Consider the following 22,860-nt stretch of genomic DNA (forward strand, 5'->3'; position numbering starts at 1 on the left):
TAAAGAAGAGATAAAGAAAAGCAAAAACAAAAGGCAAAAAATCATGCTGTCTGCTTTACAACAATGTACCAAAGGGTCCAAAACCTGTAAAGAACTTAAGCCCCGACTCACTAGGCCATATAAAGGGTATGAAAAAGCAAAGCGAGGAAACTTAAAAATAGGGAGACAAAAAGGGCAAAACAAATGTTTCAAATGTGGAAGAGGTCACTTCAAAAGAGATGTCCCGAATGGGAAAAGGAAAAAGAAAGAAGTCATCCCACTTATGGCCTTCGAGGAAAAATAGGGAGGTCAGGGGCTCTGTTTCTTTTCTCTCAAGTTCCACCAAGAGCCCCTGATAAATTTAGAGGTGAGACCTAAACCTGAACTGCTCCCCGGAAAGACATCAGCTTATCCCTTATGAAATGCTTTATGGGGCCGGGCGCGGTGGCTCAAGCCTGTAATCCCAGCACTTTGGGAGGCCGAGACGGGTGGATCACGAGGTCAGGAGATCGAGACCATCCTGGCTAATACGGTGAAACCCTGTCTCTACTTAAAAATACAAAAAACTAGCCGGGCGACGAGGCGGGCGCCTGTAGTCCCAGCTACTCGGGAGGCTGAGGCAGGAGAATGGCGTAAACCCGGGAGGCGGAGCTTGCAGTGAGCTGAGATCCGGCCACTGCACTCCAGCCTGGGTGGCAGAGCAAGACTCCGTCTCAAAAAAAAAAAAAAAAAAAAAGAAATGCTTTATGGGTTGCCTTACTTAAATTCCACTAATGACTTCCCGACATTTGAGACAAAGGATCAGTTTCTTAAAAACTATGTATTTGGTCTGTCTTTCACCCTTTCCTTTCTCAGGACTCAAGGCCTCCTAGCACAAACTCCATCCCTCGAATTCGCAGTTCACCAACACCAACCTGGAGATCACATCCTTATCAGAAGTTGGAAAGAGGGAAAGCTCGAACCCACCTGGGAAGGACCTTATTTAGTGCTCCTAAGGACTGAAACAGCAGTCTGAACTGCTGAGAAGTGGTGGACCCACGGAACCCAAGTCAAAAGGCGTCGCCCTCTCCAAAGTCATGGACCGTCATCCCAGGACCAACCCCCACAAGAGTAACGTTAAAGAAAAAAGCCTAATCTATCTATCCTTTTTTTTCTCTTCCCTTTCCCTTAGCTGGCCTACATCTCATTATTCATGTAACCACATCAGAGTCACCGCAAATCACTACTTTTGATGCTTGTCTTGTTATACCTTGTGGAGACTTGCAAAGGCAGCTCTCTACTTTGCCCTTCTTTGGAAATTCTCAGACTGGGCAGATTCTATTAACTGGGCAGTTCCTTTAGACTTGGAATATTATTTAAAAAATTCTGTTAACTGGGAATCTCGTCCTCCGAAAACAGAACTTCTCTGCCGTAGCTGGTCCAATGTTCTATGGACTACCAAAAATCAGGGTTGGACCTCCCCAACAAGTCTCTGTGTATCCCTAAAACTATACACTCATTTAACTAAAGGAAGCCCCCCTGCCAAATGCCAGCAAAACCAATGTAATCCAGTACAAATTTCCATTACTATCTCAATTTCCCAAAATTCCTCCCCTTCATTAAGTCGTTTCTATGGTATGGGAACAGAGGTCGCAGGGGCAGACTCTATAGGATTTCTCAAAATGAGTTTCATCGCCTCATCATCCCTTCCTCCCTCTCCTTCTAAACCTTCTAACCAAACTACTATTCTCTCCCTACAATGCAATGGCTCCCAAAGTAGCCACTGTAGAAGTTAAAGATTTAAAACCAACCCTAGCTATTGAAACAAGGTACCAAGATGCAAATGCCTGGCTGGAATGGATTAAATATTCTGTCCGCACACTAAACAAAAGCGACTGTTAACGCTTGTGCAACAGGCAGGCCAGACACCCAAATCGTCCCCTCTCCACTTGGATGGTCCTCTGACCAACAGGGTATGAGCTGTATGGTAGCGCTCTTCCAAAACCGCACAGCTTGGGGCAATAAAGCATGCCGAACTTTCTTGCTGTTATTCCCGGAAGTTAAAAGCCCTGCAGGTAAGCCCCCAAGAGCCATCTGTCCTCCATGTACCAATGTCAGTTTCACCTCGTGTCTCTCACAGGAAGGGGAAAACTTGGCATTCCTTGGAAATCTAGCGGGATGCAGTAAGCCTAAGCCTTTTTGGGAGCTAACCAATCAGTCTGCCCTTGTTCATCCCCAAGTAGATGTATGGTGGTATTGTGGTGGACCACTACTGGGGACGCTGCCAAGTAACTGGAGCGGAACTTGCGCCCTAATTCAGTTGGCCATTCAGTTGGTTGGCATTTCATCAACCAAGCAAAAAGGACAATCACAAAAAAAGGAATACCCCCAACGGGGTCCTTAAACCCTCACATTTATATAGATGCCACTGGAGTTCCACGAGGAGTGTTAAATGAATTTAAAGCCTGAAATCAAATAGTTGCAGGATTTCAATCTATATTGTTCTTGTGGGTAACTATAAACAAAAATGTAGACTGGATAAATTACATTTACTATAATCAACAGTGGTTTGTCAATTTTACTAGGGATGCCATTAAAGGAATAGCTGAACAATTAGGCCCTACCAGCCAAATGGTTTGGGAAAATAGGATAGCCCTGGATATGATATTACCTGAGAAAGGTGGGGGTCTGTGTCACGATTGGGGTCCAATGCTGTACTTTTATCCCGAACAACACAGCCCCCGATGGAACAATTACAAAAGCCTTACAGGGCCTTACCACCCTAGCAAACAAATTAGCCGAAAATTCTCAAATAGATGACCCCTTCTCTGGTCTCATGGAAAAATGGTTTGGAAAATGAAGGGACTCAACCTCAATCTTTACCCCCCTTGCAATTGTTATAGGTATACTCATTCTTGTAGGTTGCTGCACCATACCTTGTATTCGTGGATTAGGGCAAAGGCTTATAAAAACAGCCCTCACCAAAACCCTTCTTGATTCTCCCCCACCCTATTCAGATAAGTTCCTACTCCCAGACAACTAAGAGGAGCAACAAAGCCAAGATATGTTACAAAAATTTGAAGAGGAAGAACTATAAACTCAAGAGGGGGAAATCTGCCAGACACAGTAAGTTCCTCTTCAAAGCTTCCTTGGTCTTTCTTGCTCTGTACACGGCCTTCCTGCTTAATCTGTAACGAACACCATTTCTCTGCTTCATCTATAACTAGCAAACCTCTTACTCTGTAAACAACCCTTCCTGCCTAGTTGGTAATGGATAGCCTCTCCCTTCCTGCCTAATTGGCCTTATTCAATTTCAAACACTAGCCAATTGGGTCAGCTTACACTGTGCGGTCCAACTCCAGCCAATGGGAAAGGACACAGAAACAGGAACTACATAGGGATTAAAAACCCTGCTCTACCCTGCTCGGTGTGCTTTTGTGATCGGACAGGCACAGGCAGCACCCTTCTGCAGAAGTAAATGTGCCTTGCTGAGAAATTTTCTAAGTGCTGGCTTTTCTTTGCGGCACCAAGTACTTGTCTGTAACATTTGTGTCTGTCTCCTTCGATATCCTGAAAAGTCCTTGACGGCAAGAACTGTATTCATCTTTAATCTATAAACCCCTGTAGCGCTCCTGTAAATGTGTATTGAATAAATGAATGCCACCAACAAATTCAGACCCAACCCTCAATGGCACAAATCATATGTTATAATCAATGCCTCCCAACAATTTGAATCTCAAAGATACACTTTGCACTAAAGAAGCCAGATACGAAGCAGGACATTTTGTATTATTCCATTTGAAGTTCAATAACAGGCAAAACTAATCTTTTACAGAAGCCAGAACTAAGCGGACTGGGGTAGAGTGAGGGGGATGTTATCTGGGAAGGGTCACAAGAGAACCTTATGGAGTGCTGGAACAGTCTCTATGTTGATCTCAGGGTGGCTGTTACACAGGTATATACACACCTAAAACTCCACTGAGCAGTATACTTGAGATTAGTACCATTTACTGAAATGTATGTTGTATTTCAAAAACCCAAGTTCTATATATGGTCCTCATCTGCCCCAACCCCTATCCAAACATGAATGCTCAATAAACATTTGTGACTAAATGCCTAAATACTTTCTAAATAACAACAATCAACTACAGTATTTTCATATAAGGGAAGAAAAATCTAGTCAAGCAATTGCAGTTAGTTTGGGTTGGAGCTAGGCTAACCACCACCATAAGCTCACTCAAACAAGAAACTTGCTTCTGTCCAGAGTTGCAGTATGCCTACAGGTGTTGCATGAGTAGCATTTGCCCCTCCCTATGACTGGCTGGAAACATAATTCCTACTTATCCAGCCCCACTGCTGAGGCATAAGATCCCAATGGCATTTCAAGTCACTAGGGGAAAAAAGTGGAATTTTACAACTGAAGGCTCTTTCTATCACATCGAAAATCTAGACACACTGGCAATAAAATCAGAAGAAAACCTCTGCCCATCTTTCCAGGAATTTTCACTTAATCTTTCTGTGACTGTTACCTGCCTGACAAACTCCTATTCATCCTTCAAAACCCAACTCAGATGTCAACTCTTCTGGAAAGTTCTTCCTAACCTCCTCACCCTCCTATGTTTCTTTTACTGTTCTATTACTTTGGTTCACTTCAATTTAAATATTGGTCATGTTTATTTCCCCTGTGATCATATCTGCCATTGTAGCATGAAGTACATGGCAGGGCTCTTTCGAACATGCAAACGTCTGCTGAAGTGACTTGAAACATGACTACTACTGGACATGCCTTACCATTTATATGCCCAACTCTAGAGTCCCAAAATAAGTGGTATTTTCCAGATAAGGCACAGTCTGTACTTATGAAGAGGGAGTGAAAAAACTATAAATATTCTCTAGGACAGGGTTATTTTTAGTATTATGGTCACCAGCCTCTAAGAGTGAATTTCAGGGTAGTAACCTGGAGACTAAATGACTCAAAGATTATGGGATCTGCCAGGAAAGGTATGCTCCTGAAGCTATGGTATAGCACATATGGTCCCAGAGGCAGTGGGTTCACTCACTTCAAGGCAGGATCTTTAATGCCCTGCATTTATATAAATGTCAGAACAAGTAACTGTGCAACCCTGAACAAGTTACTTTACCTCTCTGTGCCTCAGTTTCCTCATTGGTAAAATGGGGTTAATAATGGGACCCAAAATTTCATGTGGTGTTAAAGGATTAAATGAGATGATACAGTGCCCGGCATATCATGAGCACTCAATAAATGTTTGCTCTAATTATTTCACTCTGGGATGGGACAGGGATCCCTCAGTTTTATTTGGTCCTATCTTATTCCTGCCCTACCTGGCACTGGCACCAAATCTCTTCTCTGAGCCTCTCCACCACCGGTTTCCTTGCTTGCACAGCTGATTACCCTCACCATACAGGGCCTCCCTCTGGCCATGAACACAACCCAACAAAGTTACACTGCATTCTTTAGTCCCTCTCCTCTTCCACTCTCCTAATGAAAACTTAGTTGTTTCCTATTTCATTTCCTTGGTGCTCTATCTCCTTTTAGTCAGCAGATTAATGACAGCAAACTGATCAAATACCCATGTCCCTAAAGTCACTCTCTCAAAGATTCTCATGAATAAACTCAGTTAAACAGAATAACATGAATTACAAGAATTTGAGGCTCTACTGTTTAATGAGACAAAGCTTCCTTTCCTCTACCCCCTCATCTTCCTCTCTCTTTCTTCCTTGCAAAGAGGAGAGGGGATGCTGGCACCACAAAAAGAAGGTGCCCATTTCACCTTCCTATGAGGCAAGCCCTTTGGTTGACCGCCAGAGCAGTTTCACCTGTGGGCTTACCCCAGCCTTCATCTCACACCAAGGAGTAAAAATGCCAGTTTGCTCAAGTTTAAGGATGTTTAATGAAACACAATCCAGTGAGGGCAGTGAGCACAGTGGTTCACGGCTGGGTGCTGGTCTTTCTTGCCTCCCTGGTGGACAGTCTCTAGACCAGCTGTGCCTCTGCACTGTTCCCCGCACTGTAATGCTTTTACAAGTCAGTGGGATTATCACCAGCATTTCTTTTTACATTAAAGAAAATGTATAAGTTTAAAAGGACAATTTTATAGCATGTAAATTACATTTCAATAAAACATTTTTTTGGAGGCAGGGTCTCATTGTGTTGCCCAAGCTGAAATGCAGTGACATGATCATGGGTGATCCTCTGACCTTTGTCTCCCAAGTAGCAGGATCTATCTACAGGTGCACGCCACCACACCTGGCTAATTTTTTAAATATTTTGTAGAGATAGGGTCTCAATATGTTGACCAGGCTGGTCTTGAACTCCTGGGCTCACACGATCTGCCTGTCTCAGCCCCTCAAAGTGCTAGGATTACAGGCATGCACCACTGTGCCTGGCCAAAACTATTTTTAAAAGATTAGAGAATAGAAAATCGAGTGCATCACAAGTGGTGAGAGTAAATACTGAATATTAAAATACCTGAATTACGCCAGGCATGGTGGCTCATGCCTGTAATCTCAGCACTTTGAGAGGTCAAGGTGGGCGGATCACTTGAGGTCAGGAGTTCAAGACCAGCCTAGCCAACATGGTGAAACCCTGTCTCTACTAAAAATACAAAAATTAACCGGGTGGGTGGCGGGTGCCGGAGGCTGAGGCTTTGAACCCGGGAGGCAGACGTTGCAGTGACCCAAGATCACGCCACTGCACTCCAGCCTGGGCAACAGAGTGATACTCCATCTCAGGAAAGAAAAAAAAAAACCTTTGAATTAGCAATGCATACATATGCACATGTGTGTGTACTAGGCACAATATAGTGTTTTTATCACTGAGTTATGGTCACAAGATTACAAAACTCTAGTTTCAGCATTCAGGAGCTGGCCTAAGGTAAACTCCTTGTGCAACGAGAGCTAGCAAACCCTTTGGAATGCTTCCTTTCAAGGCATTAAGGTTGAGAAACACTGAATTAAAAAAATTTATTTTGGGCCAGGCGCTGTGGCTCACACCTGTAATCCCAGCACTTTGGGAGGCCAAGGCAAGTAGATTGCCTGAGTTCAGGAGTTCATTGCCTGAGTTCAGGAGTTCAAGACCAGCCTGGACAACACGGTGAAACCCTCTCTCTAGTAAAATACAAAAAAGCTAGGCTTGGTAGCAGGCACCTGTAATCCCAGCTACTTGGGAGGCTGAGGCAGAAGAATCGTTTGAACCCAGGGGAAGTAGAGGCTGCAGTGAGCCAAAATCGTGCCACTGCACTCCAGCCTGGGCGAAAGAGTGAGACTCAGTCTCAAAACAAAACAAAATAATACAAAAGAATTCATTTCATGAAGCCTAACTCCCAAGATTCTATATCCAGCTGGAAATGACATGGTTAGCAAGGCCTTACCCTGGGTTCACCTCTTCCCGTGTGTGTGTGTGTGTGTGTGTGTGTTTACGTGCGCAGACGCGCGTTTGCACAGGTAGGGTGGGGGTGGGTAGGTAGGGGGTGTCAAGGAGAACAGGGGCTGCTAAAGAACGTGATCCTCATGTTCCCAGGCCCCTGGTTAAATATCATCTCATTCTCCATCCCATGCTTAACAATCCAACCAGTGCCCAGGTTTACACAAAAAGATGCTGAGTTCAGTTTTGCACTTGGACAGGCAGGTAGAGCTGCTGAGTGTGTGGCTGGAAATAAAGGTTTGGATCACAGGAGAGGGTAGGGATGGAAAAATAGATTCTAGAGTCATCAAAAGTTGAAATAACAAGAAAGAATAGCCTGCCCAGGAAGGAGTATAAAACTAGAAGGGCACAAGACCAATAAGATATGACTGAGGAATATTTAAAGATTAGAGGAGTCCTTAATAGTTTTTTAAAAATTAAAACCCCAGGAACTACATAATGACTGGTCATGAAAATCTGTGGTCCTCAAGAAATAGCAGAAGACTCCTAACTCTTTGTGTTGCAGATGTCTTAGAGTTGGCTATGAAAATCATTTCCTAAAGTCTCATTAACACTATCACATTTTCTTAACTAAGCATGTGGGTGACTCAAATGGCCTTAATCCTAAAACGGAAAATAAACCGTCCAGATAAAGCCTCTCTGAGTCTCAGGAAGATGTGAACAAACAGGTCTGCACTGGATGTGAGGTTCCACTTTAGAACTCTGTCACCCATCTTCTCTAAGGCCAATTCCCCACCTGTGGCAGGGAGCACAGAAAGAGGTAAGCAGGGAAGAAGACTCCGGAAACTGGGTCACACCATTTTCCAGGTGTTTTCATTTCCATTTCTGGAATCCTCGGACTACTAGGTCAAACTAATTGATACTGAAAGGTAGGGGCACATGACAACGTAATACAACGCAGGATCCTTGACTGGATCCTAATGAGGGACAAGGAGTTGGGGGTGGGGAGGCTACAAGTAACATTTTCATGGGAAAATTTTAAAAACGACTGCATATTGGGTTTTACTTCAAGTTTCCTGAGGGATATAATTACACTCTGATTATTCTATGTAGGAGAGTGCCTTTTTCCTTAGGATAAATATGTGAAGTATTTAGGGGTGAAGCATTACAGTGTCTGCAAGTAACTCTCAAATGGTATTGTCAAAAAAAAGTGCATATATAGAGAGACAAAGTTATAAAGCAAATTTGTCAAAATGTTAATAACAGGTAGTTCTAGTTGAAGGGGAGATGGGTGCTCATGGTACTGTTCTCACACCTGTCTGTAGGTTTGATACTTTTCTAAGATACAAAGGAGTATAAATCCTTTAGGTATAAAAAAATGTTTTTAATTTCTACCGGTTCCAACTCCCTTCCATTAGAATGGAGAACAAAGAGTTGACTCAAAAACGCCTTAACACATTCAATACTATCCCCATTCACAAATAAATGAAGTTATTTGCCAAAGAGAAACTGAATTTCAAGTGCACAGACCAAGTCAACCTCTATACCACACTGAGTTCCTGAGTTACATAAATTAACAGAAGTTAGGTGTTATTTTTAACGTAAACCTCCCATATGTTGTTGGATACTTCATCTGAACTCTTTATTTTAAAGGACGTGTTAGTACTAAGGAGTTTTACACAAATGCCAAGGATTAATGGCAAATTTACTTATTTGTGCTAATATAGAGAGACAGTATGGATAAACCATATGTAAGACTTACTGTTTTAACTAGTGAATTTTAATTTTAATCAGAACTATTAGTAAAATTGATTTAAAAAATTTCATCTCTATCCACTCTCATTCCTAAAGGAGATTCTATTTAATAACAAAAAGGAAAGAAGTGAAATGAAAATATCCAAAGTACTCAAGTATGAATACTTGACCAAAGGAAAACTGACTTTAATGCAGGCAAATACTTTTTGAGAACCTACTAGGTTCAAATCTCTATGAGGAATTCAAGGTACAAAGAATGGGCCTTGCGCCCATGAGGACCACAATTTTGTAGGAAAAGACAAACATTTAGAACACTGAAGGAAAAGAATAATGGTTGACTCTGTCTCACCTCATCCCAGCTCCTAATGCCTCAATTCAAAGACTGATCTTGGCCAGGTGCGATGGCTCACGCCTGTAATCCCAGCACTTTGGGAGGCCGAGGCAGGCAAATCACGAGGTCAGGAGTTCAAGACCAGCCTGGGCCAACATGGTGAAACTCTGTCTCTACTAAAATTACAAAAAATTGGCCGGGCGCGGTGGCTCACGTCTGTAATCCCATCACTTTGAGAGGCCGAGGCGGGCGGATCACAAGGTCAGGAGATGGAGGCCACCTGGCTAACACAGTGAAACCCCATCTCTACTAAAAATACAAAAACAAAATTAGCCAGGCGTGGTGGTGGGCGCCTGTCGTCCCAGCTATTCAGGAGGCTGAGGTGGGAGAATGGCATGAACCCAGGAGGTGGAGCTTGCAGTGAGCCGAGATTGTGCCACTGCACTCCAGCCTGGGCAACAGAGCGAGACTCTGTCTCAAAACAAACAAACAAACAAGCAAGCAAACAAAAAACAGAAAAAAATTAGCTGGATGTGGTGGCGGGCGCCTATAACCTCAGCTACTCAGGAGGCTGAGGCAGGAGAATCACTTGAATCCAAGAGGTGGAGGTTGCTGTGAACAGAGATCATGCCACTGCACTCATGCATGCCACTTTTGCCTGGGCAAAAGTGCGAGACTCTGTCTCAAAAAAAAAAAAAAAAAGACTTACCTCCTAGTCAGTCCACTGCAATAGTATCTGAATTCCTTACTCCATCAGGCCCCTCTAAAAGAGTAGTTCTCAAACTCAGATACACATTGGACTCACCTGGGAAATTATCAAAAATCCAATATCTGGGTCTCTCCTTCAGAAAATCTGATTTTACTGTTTGTAGCCTGGGTACTGGTATTTTTATAAGCTCTTCAGGTGATTCTAATACACTACAAAGTTTGAGCCCCACTCAACCAACCTCTGCTGCTTGAGTGTAGAGTACGAGACACCCTCCTGCATTAAAACCTCTGATGACTCCTCACTGCCAACACAAACCCAAACAACTGACCATGATCTTCAATGCCTTTCTCAACATCTCCAACCTATCCCTCCTCCAGCCCCTCACCTACCAGTACTCCATGGCTCTCCACCATACTCCAGCCAGAATGAACTTACCATTTGCCTCTGAACCCCCAGCAAGATGTTTCTCATGCATAAAAGGCTCTCCAAGCTCACAAACACTAATCTGTCTCTGATTATCAAACTCCGAATCAATTTTCAAGTACCCGTTTAAAAGGTCTTCCTTTCAAAAGCCTTAACCTACTCCCCTGGCTTAATGGTTGATCCTTCTTCTTGAGTCTTAACAAAATTTGGACATAGCTCTAACCTGACATTGATCATGATGCTTGTAGTGGCAGTTTACCTTTCTGTGTCTTCTAATACAAAGTGCATTCCACAAAGGGAGAGACCATGTGCATTTATCAAGTTCCCAAGGCACATGAATGGCTGAAACACAATGAATTTTCAATAACTGTTTACTAAATACATGGGCATCACATACCTGTGGAATAAATGAATAACAATATAAGAAAAGACAAAGGCAATTCAATATGAAATTCCAAATTAGTTACAAAGGGAAAATCTAACTCAAGAAGTGTTGTGGGGAGCGAGAGTGCTTCAGGCTGATATAGGGAGAGAAGGCTCCATGAAGACACCGGTCTTGCTCTGAAGTCTCATGGAAGGAAAATACCTGGATGGGCCAAGAGGGAGGGGCAGAAAACAATGAGCATGGGAAACAGTACAAACGTAGACCATCTCACAGGGGCAAAAAAAAAAAAACTCATTAAAAAAGCTCAGTGCTTTAAAGCAAAGGTTTACTTGCTTACACTATGTAACCATCACATATTTCTTTAAAGTGAGAAGGTACCTGCCTACGAGGGACACACATCACTTCCACTGAAATGTCAATATCCAAAGCAAGTTACACAGTCATGCCCGATTTCAAGGTGTAAGAGAGAATGTAACCCTACCACGTGTCCTTAAGGAAGAGAACCAGAATACTGAAGAGTCCTAATGACCACACCATGAAAGAGTCTAGCACCACACCTGGCACACAGTAAGCACTCAGTGATTGACAGCTATTGTGATCATGATTATTGAGAGATCTGGGGAAAAAATCTATCCTAATAACCCTAAGTCATATAAAGCACATGTGAAAAAAATCTTATGCACATCATTTACAAATAAAGCAAAGGTTAATTTACAAGCATTTTACTGTGATAAAAGGGAGGGATATGCTGAAAAGTTTCCATTAAGCAAAAAAATAGTAAACAAGATTTACCAAAATAGTACAAGCATTTCACCATGATGAGAGGGACATGCCAAAACGTTTCTAGTAAAGAAAAGCTATTAAAATACCCATTCTTACTAATTTAAGACATGTAATATTTCATTGATAGTATCTTTATTATTTTAGAGAACATTAAAAAAATTACGGAGCCTTTCACACGTTCACTCCTAATCTCAGAGCACGCCTGTCCCATATTCCCCCCATGAAATTCTAAGGGAAATTCTCCTCTGTGGGTTTTCAGGACCCTAACCCTTGGAGGTTAAGGGAAAAGTCCTATACAGCAAAATGAGAACTGAATTCAAATCAAGGCTTGACCACAGATTAGCTCTGTGACCTCACAAACATTTACATGACTAGGACCCTATTCCATTATGCGTAATGAAAATGGATAGATGTCTTCAGAGGTACCTTCTAACTCTACTCTTCTGCAATCCTGACAAGCTAGAAAGAAGCTTTGCTTTCTTTTCAGAGAATCTAGTAATGATGGTGACCTGTGTAAGACCTGGTAACAGTTAAATCTGCCACAACCACACTCATAAGGGCAAAAACAAAGCTTAGTTCAAGAGTAAATACGCAACACAGTCAAGAACATGCAGGGAGAGCTCTGCTACATGAAAAGGTGCAGATACAAAGTGCAGATAAAAATGGACAGAGTATGGTTATTTTGTGTGTGGCTTATGAAATCACAATATTTTAGTAACATCTCACACAGCATTCCAAGGACAAGTGGCAGGGATGGGAACAAACCTGAAGCAAGGAACCTCCAAACCTTTTAAGCTTAGGATCTGTCCAACTATCAGATCTAAATTCCAACACACTGGGCTTTCCAATTCTTTAAAACCCTATGGCAAGAATTCAAATACATGCCCAGAGAGCTGGGCACAGTGGCAAGTCTGTAGAACCAGCCACTCAGGAGGCTGAGGCAGGAGGATCACTTGAGCCCATGAGTCTAGCCTGGGCAACATAAGAGACCCAGTTTCTATAAAACAAAAACAAAAACAAAATACATGCCCAGAGATCTAGAACTTGACAGCCTTACAAGAAAGTCAGACAAAAAAGCTCAAAGCAGCAAGTTACAAAATGTTAAGCTCCCTAATCAGCGACACTTGGGTCAAACAGGAGCACCTGCCCAGACAACCTACCACCAGTCCCTGCTCTGTGAGTATACAACCACCCTTACAACCAAAATTAATGAGAAAATAGTGCTGATCTGTAATGAACACCAACGAGAGACTACACAGCATTAACTCACGCCATAAACAAAACAGACACTGCTGCATTATAAATTTTGCTATGCTGGCAGCCCTATCCATGATTTTTAAGGAACCTTCCAATTCTAATGTTCTATGAGTCTATAAACCACATGGGACATCCATTACTGTCTCTCTTGCTTCAAGAGTCACTGCCTAAATGACTAACAATTTCCTGCTTGAAAATCTAAAACCTAGTAAATATATCTAATAAAACTGCTGTATGATTAGACTCACTTTGTTATGACTGGACAGCATTTTTTAAGCTACAAGTCTACATGTGGATCTGTGTTTACTTTTTTTTTTTTTTTTTTGAGATAGAGTCTCACTCTGTTGCCAAAGCTGGAGGGCAGTGGCACGACCTTGGCTCACTGCAACCTCCGCTTCCCGGGTTCAAGTGATTCTCCTGCCTCAGCCTCCCAAGTAGCTGGGATTACAGGCATCTGCCACCATGCTTGGCTAATTTTTGTATTTTTAGTAGAGTCAGGATTTCACCATGTTGGCCAGGCTGGTCTCGAACTCCTGACATCAAGTGATCTGCCCACCTCACCTACCAAGTGTTGGGATTACAGGCATGAGCCCCTGGTGCCCAGCCTGTGCTTACTGCTACAGTAATTTCCTTCTTGTCAATCACAACATAATTTTCAATTTTGCAATAGATTTCGATCAATATACTAGAATCAATCTTATCACTGATTTTTAGGAGTTTAAAACTTGTATTCCCCCTTTACAAGTAGATGGGGAGAGGAGATGGAGAAGAATGTGCAACCCCGAATGAACCAAAGAAACTGCTTCTATTAACAAATCAATTTTTAAAATACATTGGAAAGGGAACAGAGAATAAGACTCAGTCTTTCAAGGCAGGCTTGGTAAATGTTATTTTGAAAAAACAAGATTCTCTTTATAAAGTTAATTGATAAACCTGATATACTTTGTATGGTAAAAGTATCCATTACTGGTCTAAAGTAACGGGAACCCCTATAGCCAGTAGTTTTTATTGAGAACAGGAGAACTACAGTGTTACACTTAAAAGCTGCCTATCTTCAATCTTAGTATGAAAGAAAAAAGCTTCAACAGTCATGTTGAAAGACATCATGCATGTTAGTCATAGACAGGAAGGGTCATAAGGCCTTGCTGAAACAGCTACCTTGATTTTTGTAAAGCCTTACAAGACACATCTAAATTTATTCTCTCATCTTACTATTTTCTGAACATTCAAATCAACTTTCAGATAAAAATAAACAGACAAATATAAATAGGTAAATAACTGTCGAATTTTATTATACGGTTTGCTTTGACTCGTTTTAGGTTAAAGGACAATCTTGTTTCCTATTATATTTTCCTTCACAGACACAAAAAAAATCCACCTTTGCTCCAAAGAGGGTAGAGATGTTAAAGGGTCCAGAGCTGTGCTGTTCAATACTGGTACCACTGGCCATGTGTGGCTATTTAAATTTAAGCTAATATTAAATAAAATTTCAAATTCTCACCCTCAGTCATACTAGCCATATCTTAAGGGCTTGAAAACTACCAGTGGCTAGTAGTTCCCATGCAGATACTGGACACCTCCATCATAACAGGAAGTTCTACTGAACAGTGCTGATCTAGAACAATGTTTCTCAAATTTCAATGTGCACAAAATCATCAGCATGTTAAAACACAGATTCTGGCCGGGCGCGGTGGCTCAAGCCTGTAATCCCAGCACTTTGGGAGGCCGAGATGGGCGGATCACGAGGTCAGGAGATCAAGACCATCCTGGCTAACATGGGGAAACCCCGTCTCTACTAAAAAAATACAAAAAAAAAACACTAGCTGGGCGAGGTGGCGGGCGCCTGTAGTCCCAGCTACTCGGGAGGCTGAGGCAGGAGAATGGCGGGAACCCAGCAGGCGGAGCTTGCAGTAAGCTGAGATCCGGCCACTGCACTCCAGCCCGGGAGAGAGAGCAAGACTCCGTCTCAAAAAAAAAAAAAAAAAAACACAGATTCCTGGGAACCCCAGGTGGTCTATTTCAGTAAGTCTGGAATGGGGCCCCAAAACTTGCATTTCTTTTTTTTTTTTTTGAGACAGAGTCTCACTCTGTCACCCGGGTTGGAGTGCAATGGCGTGATCTCAGTTCACTGCATCTCAGTTCACTGCAACCTCTGCCTCCAGAGTTCAAGCGATTCTCCTGCCTCAGCCTCCAGTGTAGCTGGGATTACAAGTGCACGCCACCATGCCCGGCTAATTTTTGTATTTTTAGTAGAGACAGGGTTTCACAATGTTGGCCAGGCTGGTGTTGAATTCCTGACCTCAGGTGATCCACCTGCCTCGACCTCCCGAAGTGCTGGGATTACAGGCGTGAGCCACCACACCCAGCAAAACTTGCATTTCTAACATGCTCCAAGGTAATGCTGAAGTTTCCCAACACTATGATTAGTGAAGAACTAGTTTTTGTTTTTGCTCTTTCCCAATCTACAGCCAAGACTTTCATAAAACACCAGAAAAAATGAATTTTCAGGAAAAAATAAAAAGGACTACAATTATAAACGAATTGCTTTTATTATTAGATTCAACAAACCATTTTTCCAACCATCTGCTATAAAAGCATCTACATGCTTCTTTTCAAGTTCTGTACTCACCTTGTCAGACAGGTAAGCAGTCCACAGACCTGCAGGAATCTGTAGACTACTTTTAGTAGCCTGATCCACAAGAGCTTATTTTTTTTACATTTTTACATTTATCTTTCTGGAGCTGGTCATTAATGACTTCTTTCATATCCTCTATCATTTCCTCAGTGCATTTTTACAACTCAAGGCAAAACTGTTAATTCCATTAAGCAAAATACCCCTAAATCCCTTAAGTGATATTATACCAGGTTTACTTAAAGAAGCAATCTAATGGTGTCATCACTTATAATGTGATCTGATTCTATCACGAGATCAACAATAATGATGCCTTAACTTTTTCATCCAAGCCCATAGTTTAATTTAGACTGCCAACAGTGCAAGAATTGCTAAGCCAAAATACACAATGAGCAATAATAAAGTCTCTGTGTTAAATTATGCAAAATTCTTTCCGTAAATAAAATCTATGATCTAGACTTAGCTTACCAGACATAATCCTTCAAAGTATTTCTTAGAATACTGATGGTTTTTCTTGGACCCAAAGTAGAGTCCAGATATATTTCTTTACTCATATACACTTAAGGAAGGAACAAACCAAATAATCAAGTCAATGCCCTTTGCCATCTGCCTAAAGCTTAGGTATTTTCCCTAATCTAATTATTATTATCTATTATTAAACAAAATAAACTGATTTTTCTTCTATTCAACTTCTGGTCTGGCCCAACAAAAAAATCTCCAGAATAACTTCAAGTTTGACCACCTCCTAGAGTTATTCTTAGAATTTTTTTGTTACTCTAATATTGTTTTAGCAATTTGCTTGACTTATTAAGTAAATAATAAGGCTCTGAGAACTTTAATATAAAATCCTTTTTATATAGTAACACCTGGTTTTGTATGTATGTTCTCTGTAAAATTTTTAGGAGTCTAAAAACAAGCTTGGCCGGGCGCGGTGGCTCAAGCCTGTAATCCCAGCACTTTGGGAGGCTGAGACGGGCGGATCACGAGGTCAGGAGATCGAGACCATCCTGGCTAATACGGTGAAACCCCGTCTCTACTGAAAAATACAAAAAACTAGCCGGGCGAGGTGGCAGGCGCCTGTAGTCCCAGCTACTCGGGAGGCTGAGGCAGGAGAATGGCGTAAACCCGGGGGGCGGAGCTTGCAGTGAGCTGAGATCTGGCCACTGCACTCCAGCCTGGGCGACAGAGCGAGACTCTGTCTCAAAAAAGAAAAAAACAAGCTTTTATGTTCAACCACACATTATTTTAACGAAGAACTCCACTAAAAATCAGCACTAATGGAAGTTGCAAAGCATTTCATAAAAGTCTGGGGAATATAAAAAATGGAGGGCTTCTTTTAATTATTCTTCAGTGTAAGAAAGAAAATCCCTTTTCCTCCTAACATATTGAATGAAGCAATAGCAGAATTAGTAAGAAGTAGTATTTAAAACAAGAAAATGTCAGCCGCATTTGCCATAGCCACCCTTCTAGTCCCATCTGCAGAGTCAGATGTGTGAAAAGGAGAAGCCGAGGACCCTCTAAGAGCCCCCATGGCTCCCATTCCAACCTTTAACTCTATCAGGCTGCGAGGGCAAGGGCAAGGAATGCTTCCATGTGATCGCAGGGAGGGAAGAATTTGGGGGATAGTCCCAGGGAATGCCTGAATGCTGCCAGAGGGATGCACTTCTTCCCCAAGCCCAGGCCAACTGATCAAGGCTGAGATCGCAGAACTTGCTAAAGGACAAAAAAGGTCCAAAGAAGTCAGCATCCAGGCAGAAGATTTTGTTCATGCAAAGCAGTTGTTCTAGAATGACCTAAATTAATGACCCTTAGTATTTTTTTGTATGCTGCTGGAAAGGTATGGGGATAGGGGTATGAGAGTCATCGATCCGTTTGAGAATCATAAAAAGCAATGGACTGTCCGCTTATAAAATACGCAGACACAAACAAAAATTTGCATACTATTTTGGGGCATTCACAGACCAGCCAAAGACTCCCTAGGGGTCCACGAACTACAGGATAAAAAGCCTAAACCTTTAGGTAGGAACTAAAGATCTCTGTTACCCCAGTAGCTGGAACTTTTAACCTGAAGCCAGGCTTTTACATAAAGACAATCTTAGAATTAAAAAAAAAAAAAAAAAAAAATTCCAAAACCAAAATACCTTGGTCACATAGTATATAAGCAAATCCAAAATACATTAAAAATTTAACTACTTGATAAAGAATAACATATTTGATCCATAAAGTGCGATCAGTGACTATCCCTTACAAGTATCCTTAATAAAGGGGTAAAAAAAATGGAAATCTCCCTTTACTTATTTGGAAAATTCAAATATGTATCCATCGCTTTCTACTTATGTTTGGATTCTTGTCCTGGTTATCTTACAATTTGACTTCCTAGCATCCTGAAATTTTCAAATACTGTCTCAGTATATTATTGAAACAGATAACCAAAGCACCACGGGAGTCCATTGAAAACTTAGGTTTGCTCCTTGCTAAAATTTCTAAGTCCTTCGTTATGACTATAAAGAAAAAATGTCCATCAATTAAAAAAAAAAAATCCTGATTCTTCAAAATAGGAGCGATTTAAGTTATATCATATACACCCCATTACAAATTTTAAAGGTTGCAAAATAGAACAGTGATGGCAAACAACATAATGAATAAATGTAAGAGGATGCACAGAATCACTATTTACTGACTGTAAAAACGAACAAATACAGGTACTATAGGCAAAAATAAACATTTTTCTTTGGATTTTATGCAGATGATTTAGTTCAGAAACAGGGACAAGCATGGATATTTTAAAATAACTCCATTTTACTACCTTCAGGACTTTTATGGAAGTAACAGAATTTCTCATGAGGGTATCAACGCCTCCACAACATGAACCGAAGAAAAGAACATTTTGGCAAAGGAAAAAGTGACTGCATTCTCCCTCTGTACTTCATGGTTATTACTGTGCCAGGGTACACCTGAACTCCTAAGTGCCCCAGGAAGACCACTCCTACGCCATGGAGACAAAGCGGGGGAAAGGGTGTCCTCACTGTATTTCAACACTCCTCTTCAGTGACAAATTCCTGAAACGGAAAAGTAAAAATGGATGCACGTGTAGAACTTAGGGAAGGTGTGTTAGTTAACTAACCTAACACCTTACCACTAAAATGCAACAGTATGCTTGAGCTTTTAAACAAATCTTTAGAGAGAACTACTGGTGAAAAGGACATGTCTTGGATACAGCTGATCTGGGTTCAAATTCTGGCTCTATCATTAACTACCTTTATGGCCTTTAATAAGTTACTTCATTTCTCTGAGCTGCAGCCCAGCCTCATGAAGTGGCTATGAAAGCAAAGGTATTTTCCCCAACTCTGTAGCCCCAGTATCTGGCTGAGAACTGGACAAACACCAGGTATTCAATCAATGCTAATTCTTTTTGCTCCACTCACAAGTATGTCACATTCCATTGCAAAAAAAAAAAAAAAAAAAAGTTCTCTAGGGAAGAGGTATCTCAGCCCTAGCTATCATTTTATGTATTTCAAAGAGTTTTCAATATAATAACCTGGTATAGGAGAAGGCAGGCAATCCTATGGAATTCACTCCACCTCTCACTAGAATTAAACTAAAGCTCTGCATGAGCAATGAAGTATAAGAGAATCATAAAATAAGTATTAAAAACAAAACTATTTCAAGCCGCCTTACACCAGGCAGGGAAAGGGGAAGGAGAGAGGGAGAGTATAGCCTCCTCAGTTGATATGGATATACTGTCACTGTCCTATACCAAAGACATTTTTGCAGGTAGAATCTTTGAATCCTTAAACTTGTTCAAAGAGATTCAGAACATGGGTGGTCCGTGAGTGATCTCATTTAGTAATTACCAATTAAAGTCTTTCCATGAAAGGTGAAAAACATAGGCACCTACAGGGAGAATCAAGCCTGATGTTGTGGAACCTCATGGTATAACACAGGAAGACATAACCACAAACTCTGCTTGGGGCAAAGTCATACTTCCAAGAAAACCAAAACATTTCTTTGAAACTTTTATAAACCAAGGAGCTCTCCAAGATGTAGTAGCCCAAGGGCCGCCTGTTGTTTCTGACAGGTTTTCTGCAATGTTAGAGCAAAATCATAAATAAGATGTGGTTTCTAACGAGATATGATTCTGCTTCAGGTTTTCTTTGGTATTTGAAATATACAAAAAGTAAATCAATAAATACAAAAACAAAACTGCCAAAGGTTCTTCCAGAAATGCAGCAGTTAGTCGTATTTTTCCCACTTCACTTCTAACTTGTCTTTCAATTTCTCGTGTGGTTTGCCTCAACTAACACATTGATGAGTTCAGAGAACTTCCAACTACACGAATAATAAATTATAAAAATTATAAAGACATAGAATATTTAAAAGTTGTAAAAATGATCATATTGAAAGAGTCTGCAGTGCTACTAAATGTAACAGAAGAGCTAAATGTGAAAAGCAAAGAAATAACTGTAGAATAAAAAACGTGACTCCAGGGAAACTGTGATACCACACTGAAACACAACTCAATTTCGCAACAGATCTAGATTTACTTCGCCCATGGCCAGACTACACCAAGAACAGTACTGTAGTTTGGTTACTAGTAGAGAGACTCCAAAGCTAACAAAAAGGTGGGGAAAGATGTGTGCAGGCTAGCTTTTAGTCGCCCACTAATCAAGAAAAAAAGTTTAAATTCAAAAGAGCTTATAATTCACCTATGAAATCTGCCCTGGAACAAAAAGAACTCCAAAATTAATAATCTTACCACTCCGCATTTTCCCAAGGCCTTTGGTTATAATGATGCATTGCTTATAAGAAACCACCTGCTCTGTTTGGCATAAATCATGTTACTTGAGGATTCATGCCTAATCATTTTATCATACACAGATCTCAAATCTTCTTTCTGTTGCCAGAGAGCCATAAAGTTCACAAAAACTCTCTCTCTGAGGTTGCCAGCCTGATTTTCCAATTTGGCTTACAGTCAAACTCGACTGTGCCATGAAATCAATGGGACAGACCCCCAATAAGTCACACAGCTCACATCAGCCTAGGGAGCAAAACCAAGTGGTCTGCCCCAGTTTTTTTCCCCAAACGCCACAAACATATTTCCGCAAAGTACATCGAAATTGGGGGCCCACTGGGATGGTACTCTTACATACCATCTGGGAAACCATAATCAAATCTCGGCAATATTTCAGACATCCTGAAAACTGTAAATATTTAAAATGTGTATTTTCTGTGTTCGTGGATCTGCCACCAGAATCGAGGAGTTTTCAGGGGGTGGGAAATAAGGCACACAGTCCCAGAGAGATGCTCAGAGATGCCAAGGATTCACCAGAAACCTTGGCCAGATTACTAATGCTCCATAAGCCCTAATTTGGAGAACAGGGGCCTACAAGATCAAAATTGAATTATACTGCCTTATTAGATCCCACACGACTGAAACCATAGTTACATTAGTCATAACTGGAACTAGGAATACTTTATGTACACAAATATAAAGTGCCTGCTTATGCATTTTTAATTGTATCAAATAAAACTGAAGCTGCAAACTAACTCAAATTTCAATTATCTCACTAGTGAGGGGATTTCCTAATAACGCCTTTTAAAAAAACACAAGTAGCTGCCAACCCTCTGCACATCCGACAGGCAAGTCCCTGGAAATCTGGGCGCAACGGACTCCGTTACTTCTCAACAGCGAAGAAAATAAATACCTTGAAGAGGACAGATAGATCTTTTTTTAAAGCTCAAACATGCAATCTAATAATGCACAAAACTTGGCAGCGGGGTTGCAGGACCCCTCCAGGGCTCCAATTTTCGGGGCGAGTGCGCGCTAGTGCGTAAGAAGGGGGCGGAGGGGGTGCGAGATCCCAGGCCGCGCCGGGGCCCCCGCCCCCTCCCGGAGCAGCAACCTGGCACCAGCCCACCCTCCTCCACCCCTGCAAACAGACGCAGGACGCGAATAGAGCAACTTCTCCGCGGGGGCGGCGGCGGGAATAGCGGTCACCCCCGCCCCACGGCGGCCGGACCCAGGGGTCCCACCGCGCCCGCCCCGGGGGGGCCTCTGCACGCCCCGCCCCCGCCCGCCAGGCCCGCGGCCGGGGTCTGCCCGGACCCCCGCCCCTGCGCGCGGCCCGCGGCAGCGCACTCCCAAGGACGGCCGCCCGACCCAAGCGAAAGCGGGAGCGGGCGCAGGAGCCTGGCGCGGCAGAGGCCGCCCCTCTCCCAGGCCGCAGGCCGCCGCCTGCCCTCCGCCAGGCCGCCCGCCCGCCGGCCCCGCTCGGACCCCAGCCCGGCCGGGCCTGGACGCCGCCGCAGCCCCTCATCCCGGCTCCATTCATAGGGGCACCCTAGCCCGGTCGGCGGGGCGGGGCCGGGGACCCGCGGACAAGGCCGGTCCGCCGAGGCCAGGAAGGAAAATAAAAAGTTAAGAGAAGAACTTACCTAAAATGGCTCCTGCAGCAGCCAAAATACAAACAGCTATTATTTGGTGAAGTTTAGCTCAGACACCCTGCAAGGACACCCTAACCCATCTCGGGCCCGCCTTCCCTGTCGCGCCATTGGGCTTCGCCGGTCCAAAACACAGAACCATTGGTCATGCCGGCTGCCGCTCAGGCAGAAGCCCATTTCAAGCTTGCTTGCAGGGGCGAGTGATGGGCTCGCTCCATTGTGCTCGTATTTGCATGGATGTGATCGCGGCCTTGATTGGCCGGCGCTGAGACCGCCCCGCCCCCTGCCTCGTGCCCCCGCCTTGGAGACGCCGCTGCGCGCGGCCCCGCCCCCCCGGGACTAGCGGCGGGGCCACGGGGGCGGGGCGGGGCCGGGGTCCCGCGGGCCGAGGGGGCGGGGCGGGGTCTTGCACGCCAAGGATCGCAGGCAGGGGCCGGCGGGGGTTCAGCCCGCAGGTGGAGGTCTCTCAGGTAGCTGGCTAGCTCTCTGGAAGACCCGGGGCTGGCGTCTCCGGGGGTGGAAGAGGATGTGGCTGGGGTCCCGCGACACAGGGGTTCCGCAGGGGCCGAGGTCATGCCGACAAATGCAAGGAGAGGCGAGGGACCCGCAGGTCAGGAAAAGAAGATCCTGAGTGGCCAAGGGAACAGAGGAGCAGCCTCCAGCCACGTCTCCTGCCGCTCAGCGCGGCTCCCTGGCACTCCTGGCTCCTGACGGGCTTCTTCCCAAGGCCCCGCGCACCCGGGAGTTTTCCAGCCCCGCGGACCCTGCAGCGCCTGGGCTAGATCTCCGTGAAATCAGGTGT

The 22,860-nt window shown here is 43.2% G+C and overlaps 1 protein-coding gene across 1 annotated transcript in view; it reads right to left on the minus strand.

The window, feature by feature from the left end:
* Window positions 1-22,125, minus strand: part of CHD6 (chromodomain helicase DNA binding protein 6) — a 215,087-nt gene extending 192,962 nt beyond the window's left edge. Inside the window, 1 exon segment of the mRNA XM_033186434.1 lies at window positions 22,053-22,125. The gene's annotated coding sequence lies outside the window, so the exon portion shown is untranslated.
* Window positions 22,126-22,860: the final 735 nt, after the last annotated feature.

The sequence above is a fragment of the Trachypithecus francoisi genome, unplaced genomic scaffold (assembly GCF_009764315.1).
Source record: "Trachypithecus francoisi isolate TF-2019V2 unplaced genomic scaffold, Tfra_2.0 Lachesis_group21, whole genome shotgun sequence".
NCBI classification, from domain to species: domain Eukaryota; kingdom Metazoa; phylum Chordata; class Mammalia; order Primates; family Cercopithecidae; genus Trachypithecus; species Trachypithecus francoisi.